General features: G+C 38.1%; 1 pseudogene; it reads right to left on the bottom strand.

Moving 5' to 3' along the window:
* Positions 1 to 6,311: 6,311 nt before the first annotated feature.
* On the bottom strand, positions 6,312 to 19,262 carry LOC122738646 (annotated as a pseudogene).
* Positions 19,263 to 25,349: the final 6,087 nt, after the last annotated feature.

The raw sequence follows: 25,349 nt of genomic DNA on the forward strand, positions 1-25,349 counted from the left end.
TTCTAGGCTACTTATTGTCCTTTCATTTCTTTCTTCCTGAGCTTTTATTTCATTTTTATCTGCTTCATTCTTCTTAGTATTTATGTAGTCATTGTAGAAAAAATATCTATTTTTTCCTTTCAGTTCCTGCTTGCAGTTGTTATGGAATTAGATGTGATTTATTTTGCATTGTTTGGAGACTGCTTTCATTTATTCATTTCTCTAGCTTTAGGGGGCAGCTAGATGGTACAGTGGATAATGCACTGGCTCTGAATTCAGGAGGACCTGAGTTCAAATCCGGCCTCAGACACCTGACACTTACTAGCTATGTGACCCGGGGCAAGTCACTTAACCCTCATTGCTACACACACACACACACACACACACACACAATTCTCTAGCTTTAGCTCCTGAATTGGTACTTTGGGTCACATTCCACCACTATACCATTAATTACAGTGATTGACTATGCACAGTCTTTTATTCTTCCCTGGATCTTGAAAATTCTCTCTGGTATGTCAGAACTGAATGTGATTTCAGGGGTCCTAAACCTTGGCTGTTATAATCTGAGCACTGTGGTACTCTGCTGGTTGCCAGCTGAATCCCCTCAGGACTTTAAAGGTCCATAACCTGGGCTTTTCTGACTATTCTTGGATTTTTGCAGGGATTTCTGCCCCTGAACACTAAGTCTTTTTAAAAATTTTGTATTTCTATTTAAAATTTTATTTTTCCAAATTACATGTAAAAACAAATTTTGACATCTATTTTTAAAAACTTTATGCTCCAGGGCAGCTAGATGATACAGTGGATAGAGCACTGGCCCTGGATTCAGGAGGACCTGAGTTCAAATCCAGCCTCAGACACTTGACAATTACTAGCTATGTGATCCTGGGCAAGTCACTTAACCCCAATTGCCTCACAAAAGCAAACAAAGAAACCTTTATGTTCCAACTTCTCTTCCTCCCTCCTTTCTCTCCCCTCCAAGACCTTAAGCAATTCAATACAAGTTATACATGAGAAGTCATGGAAAACATCTCCACATTAGCCAGGTTGTGAAAGAAAACAATCAATCATCAACCAATCATCGCCATCAATGCTCATCATCATCCTCAGTAAATCCTCATCATTGTCAATCAATCCTCACCTTCTTCATTATCATCAATCATTCCTGAACACAGTCTCAAAAGTTAACTATATACCATCAAAGCTTATACTAACTTTGCTTCAGGTGTTCCATTTCCTATTTCTTTTAAGCTTATGGCTGATTTTTATGCAGTTCTGGCATGGAAGAAGATATTTATTGTATCTTATTGGATTTCTTTTTTTTTTTGGTGAGGCAATTGGGGTTAAGTGACTTGCCCAGGGTCACACAGCTAGTAAGTGTTAAGTGTCTGAGGCCGGATTTGAACTCAGGTACTCCTGACTCCAGGGCCGGTGCTCTATCCACTGTGCCACCTAGCTGCCCCATCTTATTGGATTTCTTGATCATTATTTGCCCTGGTGTGAACTTTAAGGGTTTGCTGGAGTAGGTGTAGAGGAATTGGGCAGCCTATCTCTCCTTCAGGTGTCCATCTTGGCAGGAAGCTTCATTTAGTACTATATATTTTCTTTTTTTTTTTTTTTGGTGACTTGCCCAGGGTCACACAGCTAGTAAGTGTTAAGTGTCTGAGGCCAGATTTGAACTCAGGTCCTCCTGACTCCAGGGCCGGTGCTCTATCCATTGTGCCACCTAGCTGCCCCAGTATTATATATTTTCTTGATTGGGGCAGCTAGGTAGAACAATGGATAGAGCACCAGGCCTGGAATCGGGAAGACCTAAGTTCAAATCTGATCTCTGACACCAGTTGTATAACCCTATGCAAGTCACCTAACCCTATTTGCCTCAATTTTCTCAACTATAAACTGAGCTAGAGAAGAAAATGTCTAACCACTCCAAAAAACCGAAATGGGGTCATAAAGAGTCAGGCACAAATGAAACAACTGAAAAACAACAACAACATGGTAGGAATGTCCAAAAGTAAAATAGTTGGGTGAGAAATGAGTGGTATACTTTGAAATTTATGATTCTTCTCTCCAATCAGAAAGGAAGAGGGTAGCAATGAGGTCTTCTAGAGAGCTCAAAATTTCCAAATGAGCTCTCAGTAACTTGTCCCAAGAGTTGGGAAGCAGACTTTTCACCCAAGAAAAACAGAGAAAAGCTCAGAGAAATACAGGACTATTATGATAGAATTAGACCTTAGACTACATCAGGTGCATCAAAGATTTTAATGTGAAGATGGAATCAAGAATTTTGACCTGTTATCAATTAGAAGTTGAACAAAGACAAATGATGAGTAGCATATAGTAATTGGATAAGAATGCATGTTTACAAAGAAGTCAAATCTCAAAGCTATGCAAAAAGCTGTATGGATAAGTAGTGCTTCCTTATCAGCCCAAAACACCATTTTTGCAAATGGAGTTGATCCTTAAAAATATGGGGAAGTAGGTCTGTCTGGATATTAACTTGGACAAAAGGGACAAAAGAGTGGATGGAAAACAGCTACAAAAGAACATGCTAAGGTTATATGGGTGGGGTGCAAGGGAAAGGATGGGGTGGAAAACTTCAGCAAGGCATTTCTTTTATTCTTTCCTAATTGACTATCTTAATCTACACACACACACACACACACACACACACACACACACACACACACACACACACACATTCTCTTCCAGGCTGAAGCCTACCACACCTCCCTTTATCCTTTTTTTCTGCTAAGAAGCTTGTCTTTTACCTTACTGAGCTTCTTCTCCTTTTCTCTTCATCTTAAAGCCCTTTAGCATCATTTCCCCCTCTCTCTTCCTTTCCCCAAGCCTCTGACAAAAATGAACCTTTTCCTTGTCAAAGCCACCTTGTTGACATATGTACTCAATACAATTCCCTCCCATCTTCTCCAGCAGATTGCATCTTCATTCATCCCCTTTATCAAATCATCAACTTGTTCCTACCTTCTGGTTCTTTCCCTACTGCCTTTCAACATCCCCACGTCTGTCCTACCCTTAAAAGTACTTTACCATTTCCTCAAGCAATTGTCCTATATTTTTCCTCTCTTTTTCAACCAAAGTCCTTGAAAAGGCTATTATTTTTTTTCAAGGCAGTGAAGGTTAAATGACTTGCCCAGGGTCACACATCAAGTGTCTGAGACTGGATTTGAACTCAGGTCTTCCTGAATCCAAGGCCAGTGCTTTATCCACTGTGCCACCTAGCTGCCCCCAGAAAAGGTTATTTTTAAACTGGTTTCTGATCTTATCATTCAACTGAAACTGCTATTTCCAGTTACCAATGGTGACTTGTCGATTCTGGTGGTCTTTTGTCAGTGCTCAATCTTCTTGGCCAATTAGCTGTATTTGATATTCTGGGTGTTATGGTGTTACTCTATCCTGGTCTTTTCCTGTCTGACCCTTCCTTCTTAATCTCCTTTGATCACTCATCAACCCTAGTGGAGGGTTCCCTGAGGATCTGTCCTAGACCTTCTTCCCTACATTCTCTTTCATAGTAACCTCATCAGCTACAATAAATTTAACTATAATCTCTGCATTTAACTCAAAGATGTATGTATATATGTGTGCATGTAAATATGTGTAATGTCTATATGATGTGCATATATATGCATATATATATATTTATATACATATATGTGTATATCCAGTCCCAGATTCTCCCCTGAGCTTTAGCATCATACTACCAGTTGCTTATTGACAGTTGAAACTAGATGTTCTAGACCCATCTTAAACTCAACATGTCCAAACCTGAACTTATTATCATTATCACCACCCCTGACAACCTATCTTTCCAGGTTCACTAGGACATCAATCCTATGACAGCATTATGCTCCACAATCTAGCCCAACTGGCCTGGCTGTTCCTTAGACAGGAGATACCATCTCCAGACTCTATATCCTTATACTTTCTCCCTCCCATACCTGGAGTTCACTATCTCCTTGCTTCCTCCTCAGAGTTTCTCTCTTTCTTTAAGATATAGCTCAGACATCATCTTTTGCATGAAGCCTTTACAGTTTTCCCCCAGCCTCTAATAACCTTCCTCACAAACTACCACATATTTGACTACTTTGTAAGTGTTTGTATTTATTCACTTTAAATTTATACTATAGTTATTTATACATGTCCTTTCTGTCTCTTGCATTAGAAGATCCTTGAAAGTTGTTCATCCTTGAACACTGAATTTCAATTATCAAAGAACAGTTATATATTTGTCTATAACTAACTTTGGCCATTACTATTTTCTTGGAGATGATTTCCCATGTCCAAACTTGACAAACTCTTTCCAAACAGAAATTTCTGTTTTCAAATACTATCAGTTCTTTCTCTGCAGATGGGCTGCAATCTTCATAAGTCCCTCAGGGTTATATTGGATCATTGCCTTGCTGAAAAAAACCACATGCTTCCCAGTAGATCATCCCCCACTATTCTTGTGCATGGGGGGTGGGAATGGAGGGAGGAAGAGAAATTGGAAAACAAAGTTTTAAAACATTGATGTTAAAATTTGTTTTTACAAATTTTTGGAAAATAAAATTCTATTCAAAGCAAAAAAAAAAGAAATTTCTGTGCTAAAATTCATGTATCTAGAGAGGATATTGCATGGTTGACATTCCCAAACTCCCACTGCAAAAGTTCCTACATCTAATATCTAAAATTTGGGGCAGATGCTATCTAATAACATATTCTTCCAGGCATTTTAGGGCCAAGTTATTAACACTAAACAGCTATGGACATGAAAATAGTCTTACTACTCTAGACCAAACCTTCTTAAACTGAATGTGGGAGCAGGTCATGAAAAATTTGGTAACAGTAAAAGGTTATGTATACCTATTTTATATACCTATATACCCACGGTTTCTTAAAAATGTCTTGGGTGAAAAGGGGTCATGAGTGAAAAAAAATGTAAGAAGTCCTGCTCTAGATACTTTTCTAAAATCATACTAAGCCCTCACAGTGTCAGGGTCCCCCAACTTCTAACTGTAAGGGTCCCAGTTCCCCAACAAGAATGTGATGGTATAGTCAAGAATATACTGTCACTTAATTTATGGTACAGAGCCCATTGTTTATGTGTATACCCACATGCGTGTGCAGGCACCTAAGTTTACATCAAATACCAACAAATAAGATTCCTCCAGGGTAAAAATACAATTCAGGAAAAGCCAACCAGGAAATTAGAATTATCCTAGCCCTACCTCAAAGAGACTTCACATGAATCTCTTGTTCCTTTCTCTTCCACCATTCAGTGCTATGCTACTTCGGTACAACTCATCGACCTAAATATAAGCCCAGAAGTTCTTGCTCGTCTTGCTTTTATGTGCTGTTCTCTGGGCCTCTTCCAAGCATATGAGTCTGTAACTGTCATTATGTATATTAGCAATAAGTGACTCCTTCCAGTCTTTGCAGAACTACTGCCCTGCCTCCCAAACTCAGGAGTTAAACTGTAAATAAGATGACTCTTCTTCATTCACAGTTACATTATAATGAGACTGCATATTTGCAAGGTTTATTTAAATTACCAAGAATATTATTTTTATACTAACCTCAGCGGTGGTTTTCATTACTCTCCAATTCTGCCAGGGAGGAGAGGGAAGAGGAAAGAAACTTTAATTTAAAAGCATTTCTCAGAAGGAAACATTCTGTCTCTATCAGAGAAATGTTATGTTGTCTGTGCACACCATTAAGTATGTATACAGACTGAATGTCTCCATATCTTCATGTATATCCCTAAAATCCTGGCCAGTCAAAGACATTAATTCTAAAACATGCACAATAATAAAAGTGAAATATACTCATCTTTCTTCAAACCTAAATAGAGTAAAAAGAATGAGGTCTGACTGCTCATGCTATATTAGTTTTGGAAGAGGAGAGAAAATGGAAGCTGTGAATAAGTTATTGCTTCTAACTCTGAGCAATAGCTCTCATATCTTTAGGCACAAAGCACCAAATGTGGCCTCTTCTTCTTTTCTTTTTGCTGTTCAAAAGAGAATGTTGATTGTGGAATATAGTGTAGCACAGTGAAAAAAAGACTAGCACAGTTCAATGGGTACCCCACACATCATATCTGAGTAATATAATTAAAAAACCTTGCTCATAAAGGCCTACTAAAACATGTATGCCTCATCAATTCTCCCAGTGTTATTATTTCATAAGGTCTTGAAAGTTCCCAGAAATTCTCATGAAGGCAGCATGGTTCATTTAGAGATAGAGTCCCTCTGTGTTGCCTTCTTGTTTCTTATAAAGTACATTTTCTTTAGATTTTTTTTGAAGTCTTCATTTGTGATTTTCATTTTAAGTTATCTTGAGGCCATTAAAACAACTTCTATACATATTGTCTTGGTCTCTGCTCCAGACAAGTCATCTTTAGCTACAATCAAATCATCTAAAGTTACATCATCTGCCAAAGTCATTCTGCTTGTAGGAATCTGAAAGATGAGTTTCTTGGTCTTTTTGTCTGGCAGATAGAACCCTATCTTCCAGTCAATATGTCCTGGTCTGATTAGTTCTGAATCCAAGGTTTATATTCAGTTTGTAGCCATAATCACTTTCACATCTTCTCTAGAGTTAAACCCATCCAAATGGTTCAACAATTTCAATGTTGTTCGCTGAATTTCTCTTTGTCCTCTTGAATTTGAATACCTTTTAGTCCCAATGGCATTGATTTCATCAATGAAGACAACTGATGGAATATGTTCCTCAGCTACTCAAAACAATTCTTGAACAAGTTTCTTGAACTAAGAATTCTTGAACTCTTAAGTATTTCTCTATAAGCTTAGAAACAAGAACTGTGAAGAAGGTTGCTGAGGTCTGATTCGCTACAGCTTTGGCTAACAAAGTTTGACCTGTGCCAGGAAGGCCATAGAGAATGACTCCTATAAGTGGTTTCATAACCATTTCTTCATAATACTCAGGATGAGAAAGGGAAAGTTCCACAGATCCCTTAATTTCTTCAGTCTGATTATCTAATCCACTATATCAGGATATGTCTCCTGTGGGGCTTTCTTCACTTTCATCATCTATGTCATCCATCAGAACTACTATCACAGCATAGGCTTTATGATCCTTGCCTACAAATGACAGAATGCTGACTTAATGCTCTGATCCCATTGAGGTCAACATAATGCCATCGGTATCAGCATTCATCCTCCAAGATGCCTACAGACCCTCTCAGATCATCCACCTTCGATTGTTCTTCCTCTTGCTTTTTATACAGTGATTTCATTTGTTCTTAATTTTTCCATGAGAAAATTATCTTTAATTCTATCCAATTTAACAATTTATCCTGCATTGGATTGGGTGTGAGGTGTTACCACTGGAAATTTGGAGGCAGCAACTGGACTCTTTGTTTCCTTTCTCTTTTTTCTTCCCCTAGTTGGAACTAGAGGCTCATATTTCTTTTTCTTGTCCATCATGGCCCCCCAGGACCATGGCTATTACTCTGACATTGATCCATTGTGCTCCCAGCTCCCCAAAGGTCTCCAAATGTGTCCTCTTCTAAGTCCAATTCTCATCTTTTTCATTTTCTCTCCTAAAAATAATCTTTTATTGGGTTTTTGCTAATTACAGTTCCTCTTGCCCCTCTTAGTGTTCTTACTGGAGATAGTAAAGAAATATAGTATACCTTCAATTTACAACAGGTCTCAGTTTTTCTTTTCTTACTTCACCTCCCTACTTGCTTCCATTTGTTAGGTGCCTTCTCTGTATAATGCCATCCAACATTAATTTTTCATGACTCAGTTTGAAAGAGCATAGGCCCCACGGAAGCCATACCTGGATTTTAGTCCCAACTCTGTGATTGGCTACTAGAGTGACCTTGGCCTTGATTGCTTTATGTCTCAGTTTCTACATCAACATGGAATAATAATCCTTGTCCTATCTGACTCACAGTTTTATGAGATTACAATAAGATATAAATAGATATAAAAACACTTTGAAAAGTTTAAAGCCCTCTACAAATCAAGTAACCAAAGAATGTTATCAAGTGCCAGACAAGACCCAATCTTTTTTTAAAGAGCAGTTAGAAGGCTTAAAAATGAAAATAAAAGATGTAGAAAAGTGGAAGGAAAATGACCACAACATCTCACAGATTCTTAACTGCAATATTGTCATAGTAAATGGGAAATATTTGGCTGGCATGGAAATAAATGCGAAGAAATAGCAAAGTTTGGGTAAAGAAATAAGTTCAGGGGCATTCTGGTAAATATTTCATGATCAGTTTGGGATTTTTAAAAATGTACACAGGAGGGGCAGCTAGATGGCACAGTGGATAGAGCACTGGCCCTGGAGTCCAGAGTACCTGAGTTCAAATCCAGTCTCAGACACTTAACACTTACTAGCTGTGTGACCCTGGGCAAGTCACTTAACCCCAACTGCCTCACTAAAAAAAAAAAAATGTACACAGGACACATTGTAAGTTTAATCTGCTTTATTAACAGTTTCTTAATTCTAGAAATCAACAAAATAATATATCAAATCAATAAATTGACAAATTATATGATTTGTACTGTTTCCTGATTTCTGATGTGTGTAAATACTCTCACTGGAAATTTAATAATTGTTCTATCAGTCTAGTACTAGCTGGCTCCATCTCACCCCTGAATAAACTACATAGAAAAGTCAAAGCTTTTCACAGGTTCTTTTTTTCTTAATAATAGCATCAAACATTTGAAGCTAGAAGAGACATTAGATGTCATCTAGTCCACCCCTCACCTTTTATAGATAAGCAGGTGGACAAAGTTCTTGGAAGTTTTTTTTTTTATTTCTTTCCTTTTTGGGGGTGGGGTGAAGCAATCGGGGTAAAGTGACTTGCCCAGTGTCGCACAGCTAGTGTCAAGTGTCTGAGGTCGGATTTGAACTCAGGTCCTACTAACTACAGGGCCGGTGCTCTATCCACTACTGTGCCACCTAGCTGCCCTCCTTATTTATTTCTAACCTATTCCTTTTCCCTTCCTTTTCTGTCCTCTTTTAAAATCAAGAAACCAAAACAAACCATATGTATGCCCTGAAATTCTCTTTCTCTACTCCCTCGCTGAACCTTGAATTCTGGTACTTTGAAAGATCACTTATGTCATTTCTCCTTATTAGAATGTAAGTTTTTCATCATCATTTAGTCTCTCTGAATTGAGAAAATGCATTAATCATTGTAGATTTCTCTTGTCTTCTATGAATGAACGTCAAGGATTCTACCCAGCTCTTGTTTTCTCACCAGGAATGTTTGAAAAGTCCTCTAATCCATTAAAATTAAAATCCATCCATATACTTTTTCCCCATGTAGGATTATGCTAAGTTTTGTAAGATAAATTGTTCTTAATTGTTCATCTTTTCATCCTTTCCTTTCCTTATTTTTTTAGGACAATAAGGGTTAAGTGGCTTGCCCAGGGTCACACAGCTAGTAAGTGTCAAGTGTCTGAGGCTGCATTTGAACTCAGGTCCTTCTGAATCCAGGGCCGGTGCTTTATCTACTGTGCCACCTAGCTGTCCCCTTCCTTTTGGAATTCTAAGAGTTTTGTATCCTAAGAGTTTCTTTCATTTATGGCAGTTATGTGGCACAATGGATAGAGTATTGGAGCTGGAGTCGAGAAAATCTGAATTCAAACCCTGCCTCCCAGGGCTCTTGTAAGAATAAAGTAAGATAATATTTGTAAAGTGTTTGGCAAACCTAAAAATACTATAAAAGTACTAGTTTATTGCTATTATTGTATCCTGAATATGATTGCTGGGTAGTTGAACTCTTTATTTCTGACTGTTTGCATGCTGCTATTAGATAAATAGATAGATAGATAGATAGATAGATAGATAGATAGATAGATAGATAGATAGATAGATTGATAGATCGATAGATAGATCTCAAAGCCCTAGAAATTAGCTATCACATTCCTGAGTGCTATGAATTTTTCTTTTTTTAGTAGATAACATGGGAATTCTTTCTATTGTTCACTTTTTCCTCTGGTTCTAATCAGTCAGGGAAGTTTTATGATTTCTTTAAATATTTATCCACATTTTTAGCTTAGTCATGGTTTTTAGGGAGTCCAATGATTCTTAAATAACTTGTCATCAATTTGTTTTCTAAGTCAGTTTTTTCTAATAGTTATATTTTTCTAATTTTTTGGTCTTTTGACTTTGTTTTAATATTTCTTTTCTTTTTTTTTTTTTTAGTGAGGCAATTGGGGTCAAGTGACTTGCCCAGGGTCACACAACTAGTAAGTGTTAAGTGTCTGAGGCCGGATTTGAACTCAGGTACTCCTGATTCCAGGGCCAGTGTTCTATCCACTGCGCCACCTAGCTGCCCCAATATTTCTTATCTTATATAAATAAGGATTTCAGTTTACTCAATTTTATTTTTCAAGGAGTTTATTATTATACTCTTTATCCTAGGCTATTTTATTCTTCTTCCAATTTTATTTTTCAAGGCATTGTGGTACTTATTTAAAATCCCTGCTACTGGAGAGGCTGAGGCTGGTGGACTACTTGAGTTTAGGAGTTCTCAATTGCAGAGGACTGAGCTAATTGGCTGTCCACACTAATTCTGGCACCAAAATGGTGAGCCCTGAGAAGTGGGGGCCACCAGTCTTCATAGGGAGGAACAAACTAGCCCAGGTTGTAAACAAAGAAGGTCAAAGTTTCTATGCTGATCAGTAGTGAGACAGAGCCTGTGAGTGACTGCTCCACTTACAGCTTCAGCAGGAGACCCCATCTCAAAAAAACTCTCCAAATGAATTTTTAATCTCTTGCTTCATTTCTTTTAACAATTCTAGGTGTTCTCATTGCCAAACCATTGTTTTCACTGATGCTCTAAGTGTATGTATTGTAGAATTAGTCTGTTCTTCTGAGTTTATCTCTTTGCCCTCTCTATCTATACCATAATATTTGGAGTTTTCTTCTGTTTACTCCTATCTCCAGCCTCAGTTCCTGGATTAGAACTTTGTCCCAGGCTCTATTCCCTTTCCCATTCTTGGATGGAATGAACAGGTTCTCTTTTGCTCTCTCCTCTCTGTAGTCTTGACAATGCTCGTCACCATAGTTCTGAATGTGGTGGCTAGGACCAGACATGATACTCTGCCACAATTCCTGGCTTCTACCTCCATCTCCTGGTGGCCTGACATAGGTGCTGGCCTCATCCCCATCTCTGTCTCCTTTTTCTTGTAAAGTCTCCAACTTGGAGTTGGCTCTAGCCTCAACTGTAGTTCTGATAGACTCCAACCATATGTGGGAGATTGAGCTCCTCTCAGACCCCCCTGGAAGCTAATTTTTTTTCCTCTTGCAGGAAGCTATAGAACATACCAAAAAAGGAGCGCCAATTCAAGTTAGAAAGCATAGCCCCTTTAAACCAAGTGACTTGAGCACATGGAAAACAATCATCCCTAGTTTTGAGAAAAATCCAAACACTAATTTCACAGTTAAGGACTATATTTAATGTATATCAACCCACTTGGGCTGATGTTATCCCTTCGTGGTCACCAAAACTGTGAGAGCCAAATTAGATATACAGAGCAGAGGCATACCAGTTACTTGGATTCTGTGCTAGTTCTGACTGATAGGAGTACTGGTGGGCCCAAAGTGTGTTTATAGTGCCCAACCTTGTCTCTTTGTAGAGTGTCATATGGAGGACTGATTATATCACAAACTGTTACTCCAATAGGTCAAGGCTGAGATGTCACCCTTTGAGGACCCATTTACCTGACTTTGTCCTGTCTTCTACCTTCCCACTCTTGCATCCCCGATCCCTGGACGTAAAGTTCTATTCATCTTATTGTATAGTAGTAGATTAAATGAGAGAGACTGATGATATTCCTCTTTGGACTTCTTGATCCATTCACTGCCCTTTAAATCTCTGCTAGAGTGTTTGTTGGGAGGACTGGAGTCCTCTAGGATCTTTCATGTCACCAACTAAATCATGTCACCTCAAAGTACTTTAAAAGCCCCAGAAACAGACCTACAACCCAAATTTAGATAATATATGGCCAGTGTTCCTTCAGTAGCCTCTCAGTTAGCAAAAAGGAAACCAATGGAAAAATAATTTTGTTCCAGTTCTAAAACTGTCCCAATTTAAGCTATTAATGAGCAAATAGAAATACTGTCTCAAATTGATGAGCTTACAATTTTTTTAACTTGTCTGCAGGACTCTTCAATCTATTTGGTCATGTCTAGTCCTACTGCAATTTACAGCCAGACACATAAGGAGTCACAGAATAAAATTCTATTTCCCTGAACTTGGGGTCATAGGAAAAAAACTACTTTCCTGACTTCTGTACAGGTCATTTAACAAAAGACACATTCCTGTAGGAATAGAAATTATTTGCTACTCTTTGGATCAGTGTCAGTTCAGAAAGAAAAAGTAGCAGAATCCAGGAACTCTATGCAAAGCTCTGAGAAATCAGCTGTCTCAATGTGAAATCTTGGGGCTGCTGCATTTAGCTGCTTTCAGTTTGTAGTTCAGTAAGTAATTCTTCTTTCACTGGATACTTAAAGCTCTAGAGTTACATCTGTTTTTGCTGCTCTGAGATTGGAGCTCTCTGCTATACTGATGAAAGCTAAAGTGATGATGCCAACCTTCAGGACAAAAGCACTGCTTTCAGGATTTTTTTTCCTTTCTTTTCCTTGATGCTTACATATACAAGTTTCCATGGAAGAAAAAAATGATGGAATTAGAGGCAAGGGAGGCAGGATTGAGAAAAGAGTTATGTTTAATACCTAAAAAGCACCTGAGATTGATGAAAAGTGCTGGGTGGATGCAAAGAAGTAAATATTATAGAATGTTAGAGCTAGCCTTGGTATTGATCATTATCCAATTCAATGCTCTCAATTTACAAATGAGGAAACAGAGGCCCAGAAAAGGTAACTGATTTGACAAAAATCTCCACAACACACACACATACACACACACACACACACACACACACGCTAAAAAGTGGCAAAACCAGCACTAAAAGCAGTCCAGTTCTTTCCACTACACTTAGCAAGTGTTAAGGAGCCATAAATATGTTTTTGTTTGGTTATTTTTAGTTGAGTCTGACTCTTGGTGACCCCATTTGGGGTTTTCTTGACAAAGATACCTGAAGTGGTTTGCCATTTCCTTCTCCAGCTCATTTTACAGATGAGGAAATTGAGGCAAACAGGTTTACGTGACTTGCCCAGACTAAGGCTGACTTTGAACTCATGAAGATGAGTCTTCCTGATTCCTGGCTCAGTGGTCTAGCTGTTATGCCACCTAGCTGCCCATAAATAGGAATGTGGAAAAATAAGTTAAAATAGACTGTCTTTGTTCTATTTAATAACAACAACTATCATTTATATAAAGCTTAAGTTTGCAAAGCAATTTACAAATATCTACTTTTATCCTCACAACAATCATGAGAGGTAGGTGTTATTGTCACCATTTTACAGATGAGGAAAATTAGTCAGGCAAAGGTTAAGAGACTTGCTGAGGGGGCAGCTAGATGGCGCAGTGGTAAAGCACCGGCCCTGGATTCAGGAGGACCTGAGTTCAAATCCAGTCTCAGACATTTGACACTTACTAGCTGTGTGACCCTGGGCAAGTCACTTAGCCCTCATTGCCCTGCAAAAAAAAAAAAAAAAAAAAAAAAAAAAAAAGGAGACTTGCCGAGATTCATATAGCTAGTAAGTGTCTGAAACCAGATTTAAACTAAGTTCTGAGTCCAGGTCTAGTATTCTATCTACTGTGCCTCCTAGCCATTTCCATACAGTACTTGCCTTACCTAGACACCAACATTGATTTTCAGTTATTATTCCCATTCAAGCTCTGCATATATTTCAGCCAGGTCTCGTATGTGGTCTCCAATAACCTAAATATGAACAGAATGTATGATTTTCAAATACTTCCATGCATTGCTGATCAATTTTTCCTGTTTGTCTATTTTTTCAACCTTCTATGCCGCAAAAGCACAGGATGCTTATCATACACTGTTTTCCCCACCCAACCTGACTCCCACTCCAGTTCATGGCAATCATCTGGCACCAAAAGTACTAGAAGTTATCATTTATCAGACATGACTGATTGTACTTATGTCTATCTGAAGCAAAGACATGCATGGTTTCTCATTTCAGTGACCTCGTGACTTTTTATCAACGTAGCAAATTATGCCAAACTCATACCAAATGTGGTTTCTCTGGTGTTGTGGCAATGAGTAATACCTAGACAATTTTCTGGAGGTTTCTGTTTAATGAACAGTTATGATGGGGTCAACTCCTGGAATCACTACTTATAGCAAACTGAGATGGAAACAAACATAGCACCCAGCATGGTGCCTTTACGTGGTAGAGCCTTAGTAAATATTTGTTGAATTAAATTGAACAGGTGACCAAACCTCCATAAGCTATTAGTGTATTACTAGACAAATGGCAGGGGCTTTGGAGAGGAATGAATAAAAAACTTACTCAATTTAATTTTATTTCCTAAGGAACTCCAGAAACCCTACCTAATTTCATTATTTCCACTTTGGAGAAACTGTGTAGTTTTGTGGACAGAATATGAGCCTTAGAGTCAATAAATCCTGGCTTTGAATCCTGCCTTTGATACATATCATCTGTGTGACTGTAGACAAGTCATTTAACACCTTAATTTCCCAGGAAACTTTCTAAGACTATATGTTAAAAGTTAGTTATTGATCTGCATTTTTAGGAATTCTTACCCTGGGCATTCTTTCCTTTCCTTTTCTTTCCTTTCCTTTCCTTTTCTTTTTTTTCTTCCTTTCTTTCCTTCTTTTTTTTTTTTTTTTGCAGGGCAACGAGGGTTAAGTAACTTGCCCAAGGTCACATAGCTAGTAAGTATCAAGTGTCTGAGGTGGGATTTGAACTCAGGTCCTACTGAATCCAGGGCCTGTGTTTAATCCACTGCACCACCTAGCTGCCCCCTGGGCCTTCATTATATAATTCAAGGAGGCAAAATACAGTCAGTCAATTCATCAACAAGCATTTATAAAGCACTTGCTAAGCACTTACCACTTACCAATTGATTAAGTGCTTCAATTACAAAGAAAGGTTTATTTAAAAATCCATAACCTCTTTCATAATTCTAATGGGAGAGATGATATTTTATAAATAATTAGGTAAATACAAGATAAAACCAGAGTAGATAGAAGTAATCTAAAAGATCCAATGTCATGCATTAGCAGCTAAGAGGACCAGTAAGTACCTTCTACAAAGAGTGGGATTTTATATGAGTTTTTTTTTAATCCAGGAAAACTAAGAGACAGAGGTGAATGGGCAAAACATCCCAGGCATAAGTGACAGCCAGTGATAAGGCACCAAATCAGGAAATGGAGTTTCCAGTTTGAGGTACTGGAAGTAGGCCAGTAGAATTGGAGTGTGGGGTTCTTGGAGGGAAGTGAGGTGTAAGAAAGCTGGGAAAGCAGAAAAGGACCAATTTATGAAGGTCTTTAAATACCAGCCATTTATATTTTATCCTAAAGGTAATATAGGGAGCTGCTGGAGATGATTGGGCAGTGGTGTGGGTTGTGATGTGATCAGACACACATTTTAGAAAAAAAATCACCTTAGGAGAAGAATGGAGGATAGATTGAAATGGGGGAGAGATTTGAGGCAGGATGTCATTACAGTACTCTAGGCAATAAGCAATGAAGCCTGAACTAGGGTTGTGGCCATATCAGTGGGGAGCCTAGACCATTTATGAAATTTCGTGAAGGTAGAAATGACAAGATTCGACACTGGTCTGCCTATGCAGCATATATGAAAAATCAAGGATGAAACCAAGGCTGTAAATCTGGGGAACTAGGAAGATGACAGTGATCTTGTTAGTAATAGGGAAGTCTGGAAGGGGAGAAGGTTTGGAGGATGAGAAGGGAAGAAGGTAATAAGCTCCATTTTGGACTGCTTGACTTTGAGAAATCTCGTTGAAGATATCCCAAAGGTATATTCAATAATCGGAGGTGTATGATTGTGGATCAGCAGAGAGAGTAGGAATGGATATGTAAATCAACCACATACAGATGCAGATTAAATCCATGGGAATTTATGAGATCACCAATGAGAGAATATAGAGAGATTTTAAAAAGGAGACCTGGGGGGAACTAGGTGGCGCAGTGGATAAAGCACCGGCCCTGGATTCAGGAGTACTTGAGTTCAAATCCGGCCTCAGACACTTGACACTTACTAACTGTGTGACCCTGGGCAAGTCACTTGATCCCCATTGCCCCGCAAAAAAATTTTAAAAATTAAAAAAATTAAAAAGGAGGCCTAGAACAGAGCTTTGGAGGATGCTCATGGTTAGTGGACATGATTTGGTTGAAGAATCAGTAAAAAGGAGTTTTTCCTCCCTATCTGCATTCAAGTGAAGAGGAAATAAGGCTTGTAAGCATCTTGTTAGAGAGAGGACCCGTGGCCTGCTCTCCTTACTCAAGTCAACATGAAACCCAATACGTGGTTGTAATATTGACTCTGTCACTGTTTTGTTTATTTCTTTCATGCCTTTGGTGAAGAAATATTGAACAAAGAACAGACGAGGCTACGACATCATGAACTTTGAAAGATCACAAGACTGCCAGAAGTTCAGGAACTGGAGTCTATTCCAGAGTTTGCAGACAGCAAAGGTTGTCAAGGAGTAAAACCCCCAGTGGTCTGTATGATCCAGCCTAGCAGAGATTCTACAATGACATACTGGTTTCTGGAAAGGAGCAACTTCATCTATCAGGTACTTGGGGAGGTAGATGCCCCATTTTACAGATGAGGAAATTGAAACACACTGGTTAAGTGATTCATCCATGCTTACACAGCTAGTAAGTATCTGAGGCTGAATTTGAACTCAGGTATTTCTGACTTCCCTCTAGCATTCTATCTGTTGTGCCACTTAGAGACCTCCCTTCCAATTATACAGTTGTGATTTTTCCACCTAAAGAGACCCCTAAAGGGTAGAGAATGCATCAATTGGACAGTACAACTATTCTCGAACTTACTTGATGGCTCTCTTTTCTTATCACAAGCTTATCAAATGGCATTCATTTGTATAAATCACTCGTTTAAGAGTTTGGTTAACATGATTCAATTCAGCAGGGGCTTATCATCCTTGGGCAAACTAATAAAATTGAGTTTCCGAAGCTATTGATCTTAAACCTACAATGGTATACTGGGGACAGCGACCCCGCAAGATCCTACCTGACCCAGCCAGTAAACCTTATACATTTTTTACTACAGGTAGGTCTGAGAGCTATCCACATTACAAACCCTGCATTAGATTAATATTATCTTCTTGTCTCTCCTACCTACATTCTATAAAATACAAACGAGTGCTTATTGAAAGTATCTGATGGAGGGAGAAAGGAGCTTGTTGCATGGGTAACAAGGTCATGAAGTGTTCTCTGCCCTTCCTGGTGGGGTCCCAGAGAATGTAAAATAGGGGCTCTAGGTTTCCAGTCCTGCTTTCAGGCAACCACATGGAAGTTTGGGGGTAGGAAGGAGGCCTACTTCCAGCCACGCTCAGGGTCTTGTGTTTTGTGATGATGAAGAGTGCTGTATTTTGCTGCTGAGCTGGGAGAGCTAATGACTCCAAAGAGGAGCCAGCTTCCAGCTCCAGCTCTCTTGGTTGTGGCTCTCCAGGCAAAAGAATGAAATTCAATAGAGATCAATGTAGTCTGACACTTGGGTACCAAAAAAATCAACTTCATAAGTCCAAGGTAGAGGAGACATAGGGAGCAATCGTCCTGAAAAGAATCGAGATTTTAGTGGCCTTAAAGTTTAATCTGATACAGCTGTGTGACATAGAAACAAACAAACAAAAAATGGTAATTTACTCTTGGACTGCATTAGTTGGCGTAAAGTTTCCAGGAATAGGGAAGTGATAATCCCACTGTACTCTGTCTGTGTCTGATGTCATCTGGAGTATTGTATCCAATTCTGGGCTTCTATGTAGTTTAAGAGGAACATAGATAAAGTGGAGACTGTGCAGAAGAAGGCAATCAGGATGATGACGGGTCTTGAGTCCATGTCCTGTGAGGACTGGCTGAAGGAATTAGTGCTGTTTCATTTTGGAAAGGGAAGACTGGGGAGGGGAGGGGAGAAGGAAGAGGCCTTCAAGTATTTGAAAGGCTTTCATTTGGAGGAGGGATATGATTTGTTCTATTTGGCCCTAGAGGGCAGAAGAAGGAGTAGTGGGCAGAAGTTTCAAAGAGGCTAAATTAGATTTGATTATGATTAGCACTGTCCAAAGATGGACCAGGATGTTTTGAGAGGTGGGATGTTCCTTCTCTTTGGAGGTCGTCAAACCCTGCAGGGCAATGAGGGTTAAATGACTTGCCCAGGGTCACACAGCTAGTAAGTGTCAAGTGTCTGAGGCTGGATTTGAACTCAGGTCCTCCCGAATCCAGGGCCAATGCTTTATCCATTGCACCACCTAGCTGCCCAGAAATCAGTACTTGTAACAGAAGCCTGCACAACCTCCCTACCAGTGAAGCTAAGGATTTCCCCCATGCAGCATCTTTCCTGTCTTTGCCCCAGCAGAATACACAGAAAACAACTTCTCCTGAAACTCTGTGCACTTTCCACATGGCAAGATCAACTGCTAATAGTTTATTTCTTGTGCTCTGTGTACATCTCTTTGCCCTCCTGTCTATATCCCAACCTGGCTTCATAGATACCTTTTCTTCCCTCCTCAAAAATCTGTTTCTCTTGGACAGGGCTAGAGTTTTATGCAGTTCTGGTGAGCAGAATTTAACTGTCTTTGTCAAAAGTCGTGCCACAAGGAAAGGACCAGCTTTTGAATTACCCACTTTAAAAGTTTTCAATAATTTAATCAATGATCCCTGGTGTTTTGTGGTGATAGATTTGTTTTTTAATAATATTCCTCCGTGGGTTGTAAATTTGTCTTCCAGAATTTACAGAATACTTGACTTTTAATAATATGAACTTTTAAATCTGTTGTTGCAATAATGGTATGGGATAAACAGTCTAGGAGCAATAAAAATAAAAGAAAGAACCTTACCTCCTTATTTTCTTCTTATATCAGGTTGACTAGAATCCCTATATAGGAGACTTGAAGTTGGTTTACCAAAATTTCCCTGAAGTCCTAATGTCATAATAAAAACACAAAGTTAGGAAAAAGCAGCATTTTGATAAATCATGAATACAAAGATATGGTAATGATCAAATCATGAATAATATAATCTTACATACTGCTTCTTTTCTCATAAATTAGATTCAATTACATTTTAAAAAGTTATCCTCTGGTCATATCCTTACTCAACAAAAATCATTTTAATACTAAATTTACCTTTTAGCATCTTTAAATTTCAAAGAAACAACAATAATGTTGGATATTGTGTCCTTGCTCATTTGTAAATAGACTACTAGTCCAGGAATCACTTCTGAAATGTGGCATCAATTGCACAGGCTCCCATTTAGTTTGAGTTGAATAAAAGCCATACTAGATACACAAATAACATCAAACTTGTCAGTTTAAAGAAGGGCACCTCATACTCAAAATCATGATTGTCAATCATCACCCAGGATTAAGGGATATATTTTAAAAACCTAAAAGCAAGCACTTCCTTTTAACTTCTGCCTACTGTGCATTTTGGATTATTGCCCAGAAACAGCATTACTTAAAACAAGACTGCCTCCCTCCTACCATCTATGAGAAGTGCATTGTTACCATCTGCTGCCTTCTATTTGGAATAAAAGTCAGCAAGCCATACAGTTTAATTTGGAGATTTTTTTTTGACCTGTATTTGTAGAGTTCACCTTCTTGTTTAATTAGAGCTGATCTTTAGGCTTGTTTGGGTTTTTTCATCAACATTGATATATTTCCAACAACAACAAAAATTAAGTTAGCCTTAGGAATATTGCTGTCCATTTTTCACACAAAGTAGAAACTTTCTAAAGGCCCAACCTGGAAAGCTCTATTGAATTATCTTTTTTATTTTATGTTTTCTCTTTATAGATATCTTTATTTCAATATATGAGGGCAGAATTGAAAAGGACATATATGTATGTGTGTATATATATACAGATATATAACATATACATACATATTTATGTGTGTGTGTATATACTTATTCTTTATTAGTTATACCTGAGTTGAAATGGCATGAATCACCCAAATATTTAATATGTTTTTCTTCCATTAATTGAAATAAGCATAATACCAAATAGATTATGACTTTGAAAGAAAATGAATACTAGTCCTTTAATCAAAATTTAAAAAGAAAATAACCCCACAACATTCCAAGGCTAATCTTATCAACATATAACCTCTTAATAAGATTACTGAAACCTGTTAATTTATGAAAAGTTCAGCATTCTATTAAATTACTAACAAAACACTGAATTACAACCCAACAGGTTGCTTCATTGAATTCATTCAACCACTACTGACAAACATTCCAAATTTGAACTTAATTAATATTCCTACTTCTGGTTTCCATAGTTTCTTTTTAAACACGAGTACCAGCAGAAACTGGCAGTAACTTTGCCCATATTCTCAATAATAACCCCCCTCTGGCTGTCAATATGTATGAAAAGAAAAAAAAAATTTTGCATACCCAGAACAGCCTTGCATTTTCATGCCTTTTGTTTAAAAAAAAATGCTGCTAACATTTTCCCCCCTCTTTCCCACCCCACCCTTATTTTCTTTCCTGCTTAAGTTGTTTAACTGTTTCTCTGGCTGTGTTATATACAAGGTTCAAACAGAAAATGAATGCCTAGACTCAAGAGTATACCTGTGGGTTAGCATTCTCAAATTATGAAAACTTAATTCTGCTTTCCCATAATCACAAAACCACAACAGAACAATTTTTTATTAGGGAAGGATCTTGGTGGATGGAGAACTTCTCTTTTTCAAATGATCACAAAAGTTAAGACCAGGGGTGTTGTGAGGCTCAGAGGAGATAATAGATGTAAAGCACTTTGCAAAGCATAAAGTGCCATATAAATGCCAGTTATTATTAGCCTCCAGTCACCAGGTCTCCAGTCTGATAATAATAATAGTAATAGCTGACATTTATATAGTTCTTTCTATGAACTTTCTAACTATATCAGCCAGTCAGTCAATAAGCATTTATTAAGTGCTTAGAATGTTCCAGGCCCTGTTTTAAATGCTGAGGGTATAAAAAGAGGCAAAAAAACAGTCCATGCCCTCAAGGAGCTTATAATCTAATAGGAAAGACAACAAGAAGATAAATAAGTGCAAACAGGCTATAAACAGGACAAGTAGGAAATAATTAATAGAAAGGTCTAAGAATTAAGAGGAGTTGGGTAAGACTCCCTGTGAAGATGGGATTTTAGTTGAGCCTTGAAGTGTGAGATTTAAAATTGGATATTAGATCATAAATCTTTTTACCACAGAAGGAAGGCAGGGAAGTCAGCAGGCCAAAATGAGGAGGAAGGGAATTCCAGGCATTAGAGACAGCCAGAGAAAGTGCCTGTACATGAGAGAGGCAGCATCTTGTTTGTGGGACAGCAAGGAGATGATTGGAGAGAAAGGTATAACAAGGTTGGAAAAGTAGGAAGGAGCTAGGTTATGAAGGACCTTGAATGACAAATAAAGGATTTTTTATTTGATCCTAGAGGTGATAGGGAGCCACTGGAGTTTATTGAGGAGGAGAATGACATGGTTGGACCTGTGCTCCAGGAAAATCACTTTGGTGGCTAAATGGAGGTTGGATTGGAGTGGAAAGAGACTTGAAGCAGGCAGACTCACCAGAAGACTATTGTAATAAGCCAAGGGTAGGATAATGAATGCCTTCTCCAGAGAGGTAGTGTCAGAGGAGATAAAGGAGCATATTTAAGAGATATTGCAAAGGTATAATAATAAAGGTCTTGACAAGGGATTGTATATGGGGGGGGGTGAGAGATAATGAGGAATTGAGAATAACACAAAAGTGATGAGCCTGAGGGATGGTAGTATAGTGTTGCCCTTCACCATAATAGGGAAGATAGAAAAGGAAAGAGGGTTTAAGAAGAAAGATAATGAGTTTGGTTTGGGGCATGTTGAATTTAAGAAGTTGACTGGACATCCAATTGAAGATGTCTGAAAGGTGGTTAGAGATGCAAGATTGTAAGTCAATAGGAAAACTGGGTCAGGAAAGGTAGATTTGAGGATCATTAGCAGAGATGGTACTTACATCCATGGAAGCTGATGAGATCACCAAGTGAAGTAGTATAGATGGAAAAGAGGAACCAGGACAAAACCTCACGGGACACCTATGACTAGAGGACGTGATAAGGATAAGGATTCAGCAAGTGAGATAAGAAGAAGTGGTTGTAGAAACAGGAGGAGAATCAGGAGAGCAGTGTCCTGAAACGTAGAGAGAAGAGAATATTAAGGAGGAAAGAGTGATCAACGCTATCAAAGGCTATGGAGAGGTTGAGGAGAATGATGAGTGAGAAGAGAGCATTGGATTTGGTGATTAAGAAACCATCAGTAACTTTGTAAAGAACAGTTTTGGTGGAATGATGAGGTTGGAAGACAGAATGGGAGGGGGTAAGAAGAGAGTGAAAAGAGAGAAAGTGTAGGCACCTATTTTAGGTGACTTTTTCAAGGAAGTTAGCACAATGGACAGAAGAGATATAGGATGATAGTGGGATGGAAATATCTAATGAAAGTTTTTTTGAGGATGGGAGAAACATAGGCATGTTTGTAGGCAGTAGCAAAGCAGCCAACACACAGAGTGAGATTGAAAATAAGTGATAGAGGGGGCATGACAAATATCTAGCTTCATGGGGCAGCTAGGTGGCACAGTGGATAAAACATTGGCCCTAGATTCAGAAGGACCTGAGTTCAAATGTGACATCAGACATTTGACACTTACTAGCTGTGTGACCTGGGCAAGTCACTTAACTCTCATTGCCCCACAAAAAACAAATTAAAAAAAAACAAGTTAAAAAAGAAAGAAAATAAGTGATAGAGTAGACATGACAGAGGGAGCAATTTATTGAAGAAGACAAAATAAGTGTGAGATGAGTGAAGGAGGAAACAGTAGCAGAAGGCATATGAGTGAGAGGTGGAAAAGGAGAGAAGAGGGGGCTCACAGTAAATTACTTTTCTGTAAAATATGAGGCAAGGTTCCTAGCTGAGAGGATGAGGAGTAGGAGAAGGATGGAAGGTTTGAAGAAGGATAAAAATGTTTGAAAGAGCCATTGTGGAGAGTGGGTTAGTGAGTTGATGAGGGAGGTGTAGCAGAATTGCCTAACAGCAGTGAAGGCCCAGGTGAGCTTGTGTAACTTAAATTTGTAGTGGGCCCAATCAGAATGTTTGTATGATTTTCTCCATGTTCATTCAACAGCAGATCAGTAGGAGCAAAGGTGATGGATAGAAATTTTAGGTAATATTTATAATGTAGAACAAGAAGGATAAGAGAACAAGTTCTATTCTGCTTCAATTTATGTCCCACCACATACAGTGATTAGTGTCTACACAATCTTGACATATATAGTATAAGATGTGTTCACCATGTGTTTTTTCAACTATTACCCAACTTAAAGTATCATTAATCAAGAAATTTACTTTTTCTTCTGTACGAGGAGTCATGCTACATTATAAGCCAAGAAAAAAGATATAGCAATACCCAAAATCCTCTTTCCAGATTATATTGTGTATTTCATTGTGGTATTAAAGTATCCTTGGGTCATTGAAGGCTAGACAAAGTAAACCAAAAACTTTGGCAACAAACAAGCTTTTATTTATCTAGTCTTTTTTTCATTTAAATATATTTTTATTCTGGGACAGCTAGGTGGCACAGTAGATAAAGCACCCGGCCCTGGATTCAGGAGTACCTAAGTTCAAATCTGGCCTCAGACACTTGACACTTACTAGCTGTGTGACCCTGGGCAAGTCACTTAACCCCCATTGCACCGCAAAAAAAAAAAAAAAATTATTTTGTTAAATATTTCCTAGTTACATGCAAATTAAAAAAAATTATTTAAATAAATTTTCAGTTCCAAACTCTTTCTCCCTCCTGATTATACATGTGAAATCATGCCAAACATATTTTCATTTTAACCATGTTGCAAAAGAAAATACAAACAAAAACAAAGAAAAAGAAAGAACTTTTTTTTTTTTTTTTAGTGAGGCAATTGGGGTTAAGTGACTTGCCCAGGCTCACACAGCTAGTAAGTGTTAAGTGTCTGAAGCTGGATTTGAACTCAGGTACTTACGACTCCAGGGCCAGTGCTCTATCCACTGTGCCACCTAGCTGCCCCCATTTTTATTTTTTAAAGTATGCTTCAACATGCATTCAGAATTCATCAGTCCTCTCTCTGGAAGTAGATAACATTTTTTTCATCATGCATCCTTTGGAATTGTCTTGGATCATTGTCTTTCATACCTGATTACCCTTCAATATTGCTGTGTACAATGTTTTCCTGGTTTTTTTCACTCCACTTTTCATAAGTTTATGTAAATTGTCCCATGTTTTTCTGAAACCATTGTGTTCATCATTTCTTATAAAACAATAATGTTCCATCACAATCATGTACTACAATTTGTTTAGCCATTCCTTGATTGATGGCCATTCCTTCAATTTCCAGTTCTTTGCTATCACTAAAAAGAGTTGCTATAAACATCTTTGTACATAGATAGCCTTTGACCTTTTCTTTGATCTCTTTGGGATACAGACCTAGTGTGGTATTGCTGGGTCAAAGGGTATGCATAGTCTTGTAGCCCTTTGGGTGTAGTTCAAAATTGTTCTCCAAAACTCCACCAACAGTGCATTAGTGCCCTAATTTTTCCACATCCCCTCCAGCATTTGTAATTTTCTTCTTCTGTCATGTTAGCCAATTTGATAGGTATGAGGTAGTGCCTCAAAATTGTTTTAATTTGCATTTATCCAATCATTAATGATTTACAGCATCTTTTCATATGACCACTTTGATTTCTTCTGAAAACAGCTTGTTCATATCCTTTGACCATTTATCAACTGGGGAATGGCTTTTATTTTAATAAATTTGAGTCAGTTCCCTATATATTTTTTGAAATGAGCCCTTTATCAGAGAAAATTGCTTGTAAAAAAAATTTCCCCCATTTTCTGTCTTCTAATTCTGACTGGATTAGTTTTGTTTGTGCATCTATCCATTCGACATTGGAGGATCTACTATGTAGAAGGCACTGTTCATCCTCAAGAATGCCTTTTTTTAAACAAATGGCAACCATACATTCAAATTAGCTAAAACACTTGACATGTGAACCAGTTTTTGCATATTAATATTTTGAAAACTCTGAAGTATTCATTTAAACTACTCAAAACTAGATAGAAGGAAATTCACTTTGGTTCTTTGTTTTTTCTTCCAGAGAAAATATCTTAGAGTTTCCTGAACATTGCTAAATTGTTTAATAATATTTTTTTAAGCAGAGCAAATCTTTAGAGGGGAAA

This window comes from Dromiciops gliroides, chromosome 2 (assembly GCF_019393635.1).
Source record: "Dromiciops gliroides isolate mDroGli1 chromosome 2, mDroGli1.pri, whole genome shotgun sequence".
Classification (NCBI taxonomy): Eukaryota; Metazoa; Chordata; class Mammalia; order Microbiotheria; family Microbiotheriidae; genus Dromiciops; species Dromiciops gliroides.